Source organism: Podarcis liolepis (assembly GCF_965112155.1).
Source record: "Podarcis liolepis genome assembly, chromosome: 5".
NCBI lineage: Eukaryota > Metazoa > Chordata > Lepidosauria > Squamata > Lacertidae > Podarcis > Podarcis liolepis.
In genome coordinates, this window is record NC_139556.1 from 44,542,468 (window position 1) to 44,554,524 (window position 12,057).

Below are 12,057 nucleotides of genomic sequence, written 5' to 3' on the forward strand. Positions count from 1 at the left end.
AAATAAGCAACACAACACTTTATGAAGCACCAAACCCCCACTTTGCCATATCTTTAGGTGGCTAGAGTTGTGATTATTCACATATTGTTTAAAATGGTATTGTGTTATGATGTACAAAATCTCTACATTCCTTATTGTATATAAGGTATAAAATTAATAGTAGGCTCTGTCCTGGAACACCAGAAAATCCCTCCCTCTCCCTACATTTCTCTTGTCAGCTCTGCCTGAGTGAGGACTTCAGGGTATGGACAATAGGATTTACAGCTTAACAATGTAATCCACTGGTTTAACAAGACAAGGTGCAAGTTATATCATGTATGTTATAGATATGTGCAATAGATTTGGTTAATTCCGGGGGAAAAGATCTTTCATTGGTTGCAAATGCTCGTTGGAGAGTGGATTTGCAAATTTCCCGCTGTAACAAAGCTATATAATATGTACATGTGCGATCCATCACATGATTTCTAAACAAAAACAAAAAAACCTCTTTGTGACTACACTTATGGAAGCCACATTTAAAAAGTTACAGCTTGTATATGTAAAAAAAATTGCCAGAAAATAAAAATGGAACACTGAAAGCGACCCAAAAAATTGTTTTTCATATAGACTCTGGAAAAGGTTTTAGAATTATATTTTTAAAAACAAACCAACCAACCATATACTAGTTATGTACATTCATCACAAGCCAAAGGTTTGGAGGAATCCACTGTCCACACAACATTTCATGTAGGGAAGGGGTTCATTGGTTTCCTTCAATGTCAGGGAATGCATAGCACAGCTCATGTACAGAGTTTTCTACCAACATGGAGTTCAGAAACTCCATCTCCTATGTGCCTGTGTGGCGGCATGGAGCATGTTCTGTTATTCATCTTGGTAGCACATAGGACTAAATAAAACCATATGGGTATTAGAGACTCGCTGACTAGACTGTGCTAAAAATTTATTCTGGGCCAGTTTAAGTAGATTTGGCAATTTTGTAAGGTGGCTCTTCCCCCTTCCCCAAGATCTCAGGTTTAATAAACCTTGGGTACACATTTATTGAGATCCCATGCTTGTAGCCCCCACCCCCTTGTTGTTGTTTAATCATTTAGTCATGTCCGACTCTTCATGACCCATGAACCAGAGCACACCAGGCACTCCTGTCTTCCACTGCCTCCTGCAGTTTGGTCAAACTCATGCTAGTAGCTTCGAGAACACTGTCCAACCATCTCGTCCTCTGTCGTCCCCTTCTCCTTGTGCCCTCAATCTTTCCCAACACCAGGGTCTTTTCCAGGAAGTCATCTCTTCTCATGAGGTGGCCAAAGTATTACCTACCATATTAAAATAACAGCAGTATATGCATTATTTGATAAAACCCATGGTACCTTTTTTTTTTGCTACTCCGCTTTGTGTCTAGAATGGGCAAAATGACTTTTGCTGCATTGCCTGTTTTTGTTTTAATTGGGTATGGTTTCATGTTAGAAAAAAAAGCTAAAATTAAGCTAACATCTTTGCTTTTCTTCTCACAACTACCATGCCTGTTTCTATGCTCTTTCTTTAGGCATGGTTAATCCAGACCTATTTTCATTAAGTACAAATAGAAAAAGCAATGTGCGTTATCCGTGCCTGGTCTCCATTATTGTTGCATAGAATAGGAAGAAAAAGAAAGAACAAGATTATTCTGCATGGATATTTGCCTTGAGCTTTTTTGGCATTGCAAAATGATAGCATAATTTAACATCATTCATGATGTAATTGAGGGCTTCTTCTAACAGGCATCTGCTCATAAGGATTTTAAAACAAGAGTAATTTCTCTAGAAAGTCTTGTTTGATTCTGGATTTGCTTTTGCCTGGCAATGGTTGGTTTTCATGATCTGTTTGCATGTCTAGCAATTCAACAGTTAAATTGTTTTCTTTCAGAGAGAACCATCCTTGGGAAATAAAGATGAACCAGTATATTGGGGACAAAACTGACTTTTTGGAGGGCTTGAGGGAAATGCAGGTAACAGAAGTATAGATGATGTTGCAACATTCTTCAATTATAGACCAATGGTATTTGTTTTACCTACTCACATCCCCGGGTAGGCAAAACAACATTGCATCTGGGATCAATTTGCTTAAAATTAAAGTGCAACTGCCATCTCTCTTCTATCAAAAGTAAAGTGTTGCAGCTATAACGTACAGACAATTACACATTACTTTGGATTGTAATATTTAGATTTGTGTCATTTCTTATCCAAAGTAAAAAGCATCTCTAAATAAATGAGTGATCTTATACTACATATTTTATAGGCTGTGTACTTAGCAAGATCCATCTATATTTGCATGTGCATATATACTCATGTTATCTTCAATCTCATGCTGCATATTTAGAAAGTTGGAACTTTAATGCCTTCCGCCAAAGTAGACTGAGTGAACAATTAGGCTTGCATGCACAGAAAAACAGGTCTTCTGCAGCATTTTATGGAGGCTTAGATGGGTTGTGCATTAATTCTGGAAGCACAAGCCTTCCAAATCAGTTATACTGCTGTTTGCTTTTCTCAACAAAAAGCTGGAAATGTCTCAATAATGCACCTTTTAAAATGTCCATGCACTACCTTTGTCGTCATGGACAGTTTGCTGGTATGATCGCTCCACCCAATTAGCAGCCTCCAGTCACGCAATTTGGAGCGGATTGTGAAATGAACTTGTGACCTTCCATGGAAAGAGGCTACAGAAATCAGAAATTATCTATCGTATTTACCTTGAGTCTTCCAATGGTGCTGAGCCTCCAATGAAAACAAAGGCCTGTACAGAAATCAGAAGATGCACCTGAAGGTGTTAGATTCGGGGCCCTCTAGACTGTAGGTGGTGTTGTGGGCATATTTTGCAACATGTTCTTGACTCAATTAGTGGTGGATTTATTTTGCTTTAGCTTGTTCTGAGATGCAATCATGTTATTGCTCTTCAGAAGGGCGCAGCAAAAGTGGGGCAAAAATAAACCAGAACATTTGTGCTTTGTGAAAAGTTACAGGATTTCAGAAAGAAATTGCAGGATATGCACTGAATGAAAAGAAGCAGTATGACCGCCCCATAAACCTGTGCAAGTGCAAACAATATTGAAAGTCAGGTTGTGGTGGTGACCATGCTGATAGCATCATGAGCACAAATCATCATGAATTGAGGGACCCTAAGCTATATTTGAGAAGAATATTATGAGCTACAGAAACAGGAAAACTAAATTTGGAATCTTCTTGCCTACTGATCTCAAGTATTGCTTTGTGCCTATAAAATACACAAGTTTCAAGTCACCCCAGACCTTCTTCTAGGTCAAGGAGATATTTTATTGAATATATAGACTCAAGGTTATATGTGAATTTACAGCCATAACTCCCATGAACAGTTATGGGAACATATTTTTAATTTTCAAATCGGCAGCAACTGAAACCACTAATCCATTAATCAACTAATCCACACATTTTTTGGGGGGGGGGATACTTTAATCTAAAATGGCTTAAAGAGATATCTTATTCCCTGTCCCATCTTAAAATATGAATGTTATTTAGAATGGATATTAGTTGTGAGGGGTGGGTGGGAAGCTAGCTGGCTTGGGAGTGTGGGTAATGGGATACAAAGCCCTTCAGCTCTAGGTCACTGGTTCAAATCTAGTACATGTTGTCAGTGACAGAAAATCATTGCCATCTGATTGCTGCTTGACAGTTGTATGTGTCTGCAACTGCTGGTGGTCGGATGTACATATCAGTGCAAAAACTGGAAGAAAAGAGGCTCTCTGTCACAGCATCAGTGAAGGCTGAGTCAGATGTAGAACTGAACACATACCCACACACAAAAGCAGAGGCACAATATTACACTTCCAGTTAAGTTCACTGGCAAAATGGTTCTCTTGAGGAGTTTCTTTTTATATTGCCTATGAGCACATGCAGTTTTCTTTAGACTAAGTCAGACCATTGCTTAATATAGTCCAATATGGTCTATTCTGCCTGGAAGTGGCTCTCCAAGCTGTTATGTGAAGGTATTCCCAAGCACCACCTGCCTTAAGATTCTTTTACATGGAAATGCCAAGAATGGAAGTTAATAATTTCTGCAGGAAAAGTATTGATGTACCACTGTGCTGTGGCCCCTTGCCCAGTTCCTTTTCAGTTACAGAAACACAATGGTGAGCACAGACCCATCTTTGTTCAGGACTCAGCCACGAGTCCTCGGGAAAAGAATTACTATCTGCAGACCTAAATTTATTTATTTAAAATATTATACACCATCTATGTACTGCAATTTTAGGGAAGGGTTGCAGCTCAGCGGTCGGTACAACACCTGCTTTCCATGCAGAAGGTTCCAGGTTCAGGCTCCGCCATCTACAGTTTGGGCTTAGGAGAAGGCTCTCTGAATTCCTGGAGACCACTGCCAGTTAGTGTGGAATGTGTAAATATGGGAAGCAGCTTTCCTTGAATTAAGTGATTACAATAAGGTGGGGGTGTGTGGAAAGAGGGAGGCTTGCTACAGTGTTGGTGAAAATAGTTATAAACCTGGGAAGTTGCATCACAGAATCAGCTGCAATGCAAATCTGGTTCCATTGCAAAGGGAGTACAGTTAGGCACCAACCAGCCTGCTTTCTGATGGAGTACCCTGACATCACTATGCCTCTCTTATTCTGGACTGCATCTTTGAAATATTTGCAGACATTCCGCCTTTTACCACCTGATAACCACTAACAAAGAGAGTCTTGTGGGGTTTATTAAGACTAACAGATTCATTCAGCAAAAAGCCATAGGAGGATGATAAATGCCTTCCTAGAGGATGATATAGTTCCATCTAACCTTAAGATGGCTGTTGCAAGACCTTTATTGAAGAAACCCTCCCGGCATCCCACCATACTGGATAATTACCAGCCAGATTCAGATTTGTCATTTTTGAGCAAGGTAGTTGAGCGTACAGTGGTGTCTCAGTTCCAAAGATTCTTGGAGGAAGATTTTCTAAGACCATTTCAACCCAGTTTTACGCCTGGCTTTGGGACTGCAGGAAAAAAATAGGATTTTGCTTCAGCACAAGCACCCCACATGTATCTGGGTTTTTGATACTTGTAAACAGCTTAGAAGCCTATTTGGGCACTAAATGGCATATAAAATAATGATTATGTTACAAGTCTATATTTCCTTCTAATTCTGCTGCCATCACAAGACTTTAATAAAACATTCCCCTTTATACCACCAACAATATAGTAGCGGGCTATTAGGCTATAGATATGGGATAGGATGAGCACACACAGAAAATTATTTACTAGATAAAGCAAATGCATGTATTTTTATTTACATACAATATGCTTTATTAGTTGCTTACATGAATTGTGCAGTGTTTCCTTAAGGAAGCTGTTACATCCTTGTCTAAATTCACTTTCCTAATTAAAATCCTGGTTGCCAGTTACCTTTTGCATAACTCCACCCCAGTTATGGTAGCTTTCCTGGAAAGGCACAGACGAACAAGGCTTGAAGGTCTCCCTCAGGCCAGATGAGTGCATGGTTCAACCTAATCCCTCAGCGATAACTTACAATGGGCTCTCAAATTCTTGACAGCCTTGCTTCAGCTTCGCCTGAAGTCTTGCTTCCGGTCAGGCAACTTGAGAATCAGGACACTGCCAGGAAGATGTCACACAGTTGCCTCCACCTGATATCTCCTTGCTTACTGAGGCTGCCTTCTGCTGCCACTCTGGCCAGAAGCTATCCTGGAGAACCACCCTGCCTCGAGTCTTCCTCTCCTGGCTGGCTCTCACAGCATTAGCTTTCAGTGATCCCAGCTTTTCTTCTGCTTCCTCAGGTTCTTCTTTGAGCTGCTCACACAAACCACTCAGACAAATGCAATGACAGTCTTGTGTACAATTTGGGTCAGCACCATGGGGCCAGAAACTCCCAGTTACCTTAATATCTGCCAGTCCACTGTCCTTTAGGTATGATCTAAGGAGAGCCCATATAATGTTTCCTAAACCAGCCTATCAAAATCTTCCTGTTAGTCCAGCAATGATAGCAAAACAACAACTCATGCCAATATTAAAATAATTTCGAAATGATATTTTTTTTTTGAGACAATAGACTAGTATAAGAAACAAATACTAAAACTTGCAATGTCCAGTGACCTCTTTGGGCACCATAGGCTTTCCTCTATGGGGTATTCCAATGTCTTCTTGTGGTTGGTGGGGCCTCTGACTAGGTTCTGAGAATGAGCAGGGCGTTCAGTGTCACAGGCACTCCTTAAAAAGCTCAACCAGGACCCAGTGATGTCCAGTAACTATTAGCCAAACAAACCCCTTTGGGGGTGAAGGTAATGGGGAGGGTGGTTATTGAATTATTGAATTCAAGTGTTATTGAATTACAGAGATTATCTGGATCTGTCAGTCTGGGTTTAGGCCTGGTTTTGGTTCCAAATCAGCCTTAGTCATCCTGGTGGGTGGCCTTTATTGAGAGTGGGATGGTGAGAACCAGTAAATTGAGTATGTACCCTGGGAAGGTGGAGGTTCTCTGGGTAGGTAAATCCTGTTCCTGTTATCCTAGACAGGGTTGCACTCCTCCTAAAGGAACAGGAATGCAGCTTATGGAGGTGATACATCATTGTCACTGATGACCCAAGTGACTTCTGTGGCTAGAAGTGCCTTTCCCCCAGTAGCAGCAATGGCCTTACTGGTGGATAGAGCAGTGAAGGATTATTCTCCACCCTTGCTCTGTTGTCTATTATGGAGGTTGCTGTTGTAGGCAGAATGAAGGAAACTTGCCTTTACAGGCCTGCAGCTGTCCAAATTCATCACTGCGGCCTGCAAGAGTATGTAGGCAATAAATATTCTGGGTGGTATCCAATGCACATGTTCCATTAGCGCAAGGATTTGTGCTTGCCCAAGTGCCATAGGCATCTGGTTGGCCACTGTGAGAACAGAGCCCTGGACTAGATTGGCCTGATCCAGAAGGTCTGTTAGAAGTTTTTGTCCCTTAAGATATGAATTTTATCAAAAATACACAAATAAATTGGATAGAGACAGATATTATAGCCTTCTATTTTTATTCTGCCCTTTCTCCAAGGAGCTCAGGGCAGGGTACCTAATCTTTTCTCATAACCACCATGTGAGGTAAGTTAGGCTGAGAGATAGTGACTGACACAAAGGCCACCCAGTAACCTAACCAATACACCCCACTACATCTCTATTATGGGCTGTGCATTTATTTAGATTTCCCACCATGGGACTGGACATAATGCACAAACAAGAAAATATACTTCCAGAAATAAAACTCTCTCAGGTAATCAATATTTTAGTTTCCATGTCACTTTAAGATTAAATTATTTCTTAACCTGTTTATAGCATCTGGTGGTTTTTATTAATGCTGGTGGGTGCCATGTTTCCTACCAACCCATATACCAAATACTGCAAGAATGTAAATGAGGCCTGCCTACTTACCTGCATTGATGAGATACCTTTCCAGTTCCTTTTCTTATAGTCATTATCCTCCCTCAGCCTATCCTGGCTGCTTTTTAAAAATATCCAAGATATTTCAAATATTTTCTGGATTTTCAGAGATGTCCCCCAAATCTCAGAAATCCAGTGAACTAATTGTGGTGTGTGCCCCCCCCTGCAATATTAGATTACAGTCATACCTCGGGTTGAATGTGCTTCAGGTTGAGCACTTTCAGGTTGCTCTCTGCGGCAACCCAGAAGTAACGGAGCACGTTACTTCCGGGTTTCACCGCTCGCACATGTGCAGATGCTCAAAATGATGTCACACACATGCGCGGAAGCGGCTAAATGCGTCACGCGCACACGCAGACATGCTGTCGCATCTTACGTTCCATTCAGGATGCGAACGGGGCTCTGGAACAGATCCCGTTCACATCCCAAGGTACCACTGTATTTGAAGGTTTAAAAATGTACAACAAATATATCTGGCATGCAGAGATAGGTGGTCTCTTTGCCACCCTGGCACAAATCTCACAATGAGAAAGAAAGATGGGAAAATAGAATGAGACTCTTCCTTCTCCCTATTAATGTAGTAAAGATATTTTTACATTCAAGCTGTGCGCCAGCTCAGTCTCTCAACAAAAGACATTGTGGAATCTCATAAAATAAAATAAAAAACCTGCAGCTAACGACCAATATTTTAAACCAAAGTATTAGGCCATGTCATGCTGAGGATAGTAATGATAGAAAGGTCTTTAGACAAATGAGCAATTCGTTCGGCATTTCGTTTGGATAGAAAGGCCATCTCAGGTGTCTGCGTGGATTCTATCTGGAGAGCAGCCTCAGGCAGATTGACTCCATTCCCAGCCTTACTACAACTGTGCTATCTGTTTAGGCAGTGGATCATTTCAGAGAGTGGCAGGTGAGGTTATAGCCATCAGTCAAGTGACCATATAAAGAACGTCTCACACCATTCCAGCATCTCACAATGCAGCATGTGCAGATACAAAAAAAGAACCAAAGCAAAAAACCCAACCACACTTGTTTTCCTTTACAAGAAATAAAACTAATTCTATTGGTTGGTAGAACTGAAAAGTATTCAGCATATTCACTACTGCCACCAAACCTAAGCTTCAAACAGTCATTCTGGGGTCCCTCAGAACTTTATTTATTTGTCATATTATTGCAGGGAAATGTTAGGGACAACAGAAGCCCAAGCCTGTCTTCCTCTGTATACTTTATGCAACAGTTGATATAAAAGGAAAGAAAGCAAGGATATCTACTGGCATTAAACTGGAATCCACGCCCAGGAATGTAAAATGTCCAAGTTTCTCGTTTAGCATAATGAGACTTCCAACATCCAGTTGGAAGTCTGTGGCAGTCATTTTAACAGATCAGTACTGTATCCTAAGTGTCCAGTGGCTCTAGAGAAATATTTTAAAAATACTACAATGTTCCAAGACTAAAACTAAACATTCAATTCTTCTTTCACAAAACGTCTGGTACAGAGCTGAGAATAGTGCGGTGGAATAGATTTCAAAAAATGTCTTTAAAAAAATCTTTAAATTTCCAGAATCACTGATATATCAGACAATGAATATTTCGTGACCTTCACTCCTGTGTCCTCAGATCTAGGAAACAGTCCTATCAAGACTTTTCTTAAATAATATTTTGAACGGCTGTTTATGAAACACTATCCTTGGCTAAAACAGTGTAATTTTATCGTTCAGCCGCTGATCACACACTATCAGTTTTGTCTAGACAACTTGTTTCAGTAGCTTCAATTATTCTAGACCAATTATGGGTTTGTTCTGCTATCTTAACTTCATACGTTCTCCAGTTGCTTGAACAAAATTATTCCACATTTGAGCCAGGTAAACAAGATTAAGAATTTCAGCCACCACCACTATGAATTCATGTGAATTGATGATGTGGTCTACACATTTATGTCTTCAATTTTTCAAGTTTTGCACCTTGCTGTGCCTTAATATAAAACAATTCCCTAATGTTTTCCACCGAAAAGAATAAACTCCAGACTCTCATCCAAAAATATCTCTAATTCTGCTACAAGTTGCAAGTTTCTTCCAGGAAGATGTCCTGAATACGTGATATATGAACGAGCAGTATTTTGTAGTCAATTTATGTGTTTCATCATATATTAAAGAAGACCAAAATGATTTCTAAGCATTACTAAAAATGATTGAGCATTATTGGTTTCCTTACTATTCAAGCTTACAGCTTTAAAACACAGGGCATAGGAAATGATGGTGTTATCCATATAAGCATAACTAGATAGGGAAAAGAAAACTGTTATTTTTTACTGCCTATCATGGCTAAGAGGAGAGCTGCCTACAGCTGCGTTTCTAGATGACCAACACTTGCCCAACTGACTCAGCCTCTGTCATTCTGGGAAAATAGATTGATGCGTCTTCTATGAAAACTAGTGCTGTGCTGATATATGAAAACTAGTGCTGTGCTGATATAACTAGTGCTGTGCTGATAAGTTAGGTGAGATACATTTGAGATTTTCATGGATGGGGTGCAGGGATTTTGTTGTGCTCACCTAACTTTCCTGGTGGCCCAGGAATGCCCTTTTTTTCATTTTACAAATCATTTCTCTACTGGTACAGACTCTGCCTACTGAGTACCTGGCAGCTGGGCTGTGTGTGTTTTCAAATAGGGGTCCCCCCTTTATTTTTAGTTAAAACTTCCTTTAAAAAGAAAAAGAAGTAGGTGTAATGATTTTTTGGGAACTCATGAGCCTGGCTCCCATGCTTCAAGCTCAGGGGAAGGTGGAATAAGGTAACTTCTTGCATAGGGCTTTTTCAAATCGGGATGTACAGGCAGCCAAGGAGCCTGCAAAGCACTGGAGAAATGCCCAAGGGAAAGAAAGCGAGAGAGAGAGAGAGAGAGAGAGAGAGAGAGAACCCTGCTCCGTCACCTTGCAACAATAAGGGAAGCGCCAAAATTATAAGAGGAAAATAAAGTGCTCTAAGAAAAAGGCAGAAAAACTGAAACCTCACATTTGCAGGGTAAGAAAACTTTTGAGAAATAGAAGGGTCTATTTCAGCACAGCATTAAAGACAAGAAGAGGTTACCTATACCTTTAGTCTTTCAAATCAATGTGTGTTCCTTGTTTGTTCAGCATCCCCCTTGGTCAGTGTTAAACCAGAATAGAAATGGGATTACGCCATCTTTACCACTGCTGCTAAACCCATCATAAGACACCCTGCTTAGCAAGAGCTAAGGACCACCTAACGCTCCATTTTGTTTACCTCAAGGCAGCAGCACTTTGAGATTACTCATCAGCATTAATTATACTGGATCAGATATCTATGCAAGATTTATTGAGTTGTTACTCTCCCAACTTTCAGAACCATCCGCATATAAAGAGAATATCTCATCTGTAGTTTAATCAACTGATTAGGCAAGAACATAAAAGTAAAATGAACTTCCACTTAGAATCTTGTCAAGAGTAGATACCCAGGCTTAACAGCCAAGAAATACAAGTGGGACCTGCAACAAAATACTGCAGTATATCATATCACCTAACAGGAGTGTGTTTGTTGATTCCCCAAAGTGCAGCATTCTACCCCTCCCTCCAGCTTTTTCTTCCCAGTGTTTCATGGACAGTGAGCATGCTCATTAGGCAGTCTGCATTAGGCATTTGATTGCCTCCTTTTAATGCTGATAACCCAGACAGGCTCGTCTAGTTGAACCTTTTAAAATAATATAGTAGTGTTATATTCTTAACAACCTATAGCGCCCCTTCCTAAATTTGCTGGGTTTAAAAGGAGTATAGATGAATGTAACCTATCAATAGTTACTAGTCATGATGGCTACACACTACCTCCGGCATTGGAAACCTTTGAATACCAATTGCTGGGAAACTCAAGTGGGGCAAAGTGTTGTTCTGCTCAGGACCTGCTTGTGGGCTTCTATGGGCATCTAGTTGACTACCGTGAGAACGGAATGCTGGACTAGATGGGCCTTTGGTCTGATTCAGCAGGTCTCTTCTCATTTTCAAGAGAAGGTTTCTTCATCCATGTACCCAAAGCTATGCGTAGCCAAGGGAGATGTCCAGCCATCCCACAAAAATCAAGGAGGTATGGCTAGACTTGTGTGAGTGGAAAGAGACTGTCGGTTAACTCATAGGTGCCTGGAAGCTTGGATAAACAGTGATTAGCAACATAAGAAAGTTGTATACCACCTGGACCCTGAGTTTGTGGCTCACATTCTGAAGGCAGTCAATATTTAAAGCAGGGATGAGATATCTTAGGCCCTCTAGATGTTGCTATACTATAGTCCCCATCAGCATTTGATATTTCCATTCTACCTTATCTTCTCTATGGCCAGGGGAGCCTCCTGGTCAGGGACTGTCATTCTTCTGTGTTTTGTGCACACTGTGATCAACAATACTGGTTATGAATCAGAATCAGACATTTCTACGCACCTGCAATTTAATTTGGGCAGTCTTAAAATATAATACTCTGGTAATAAGCATCACTGAAACAATAGAGCGTGCCTTGGGATAACGAAGGCCAATTTGACCAACTAACCAAGTAGTAAAGTATTCTCTATTGGCCTGAGTTGTATGATATGGTAAACCAAACCATGGTTTATGGAGACTGCATGGACATTTGGGCTCT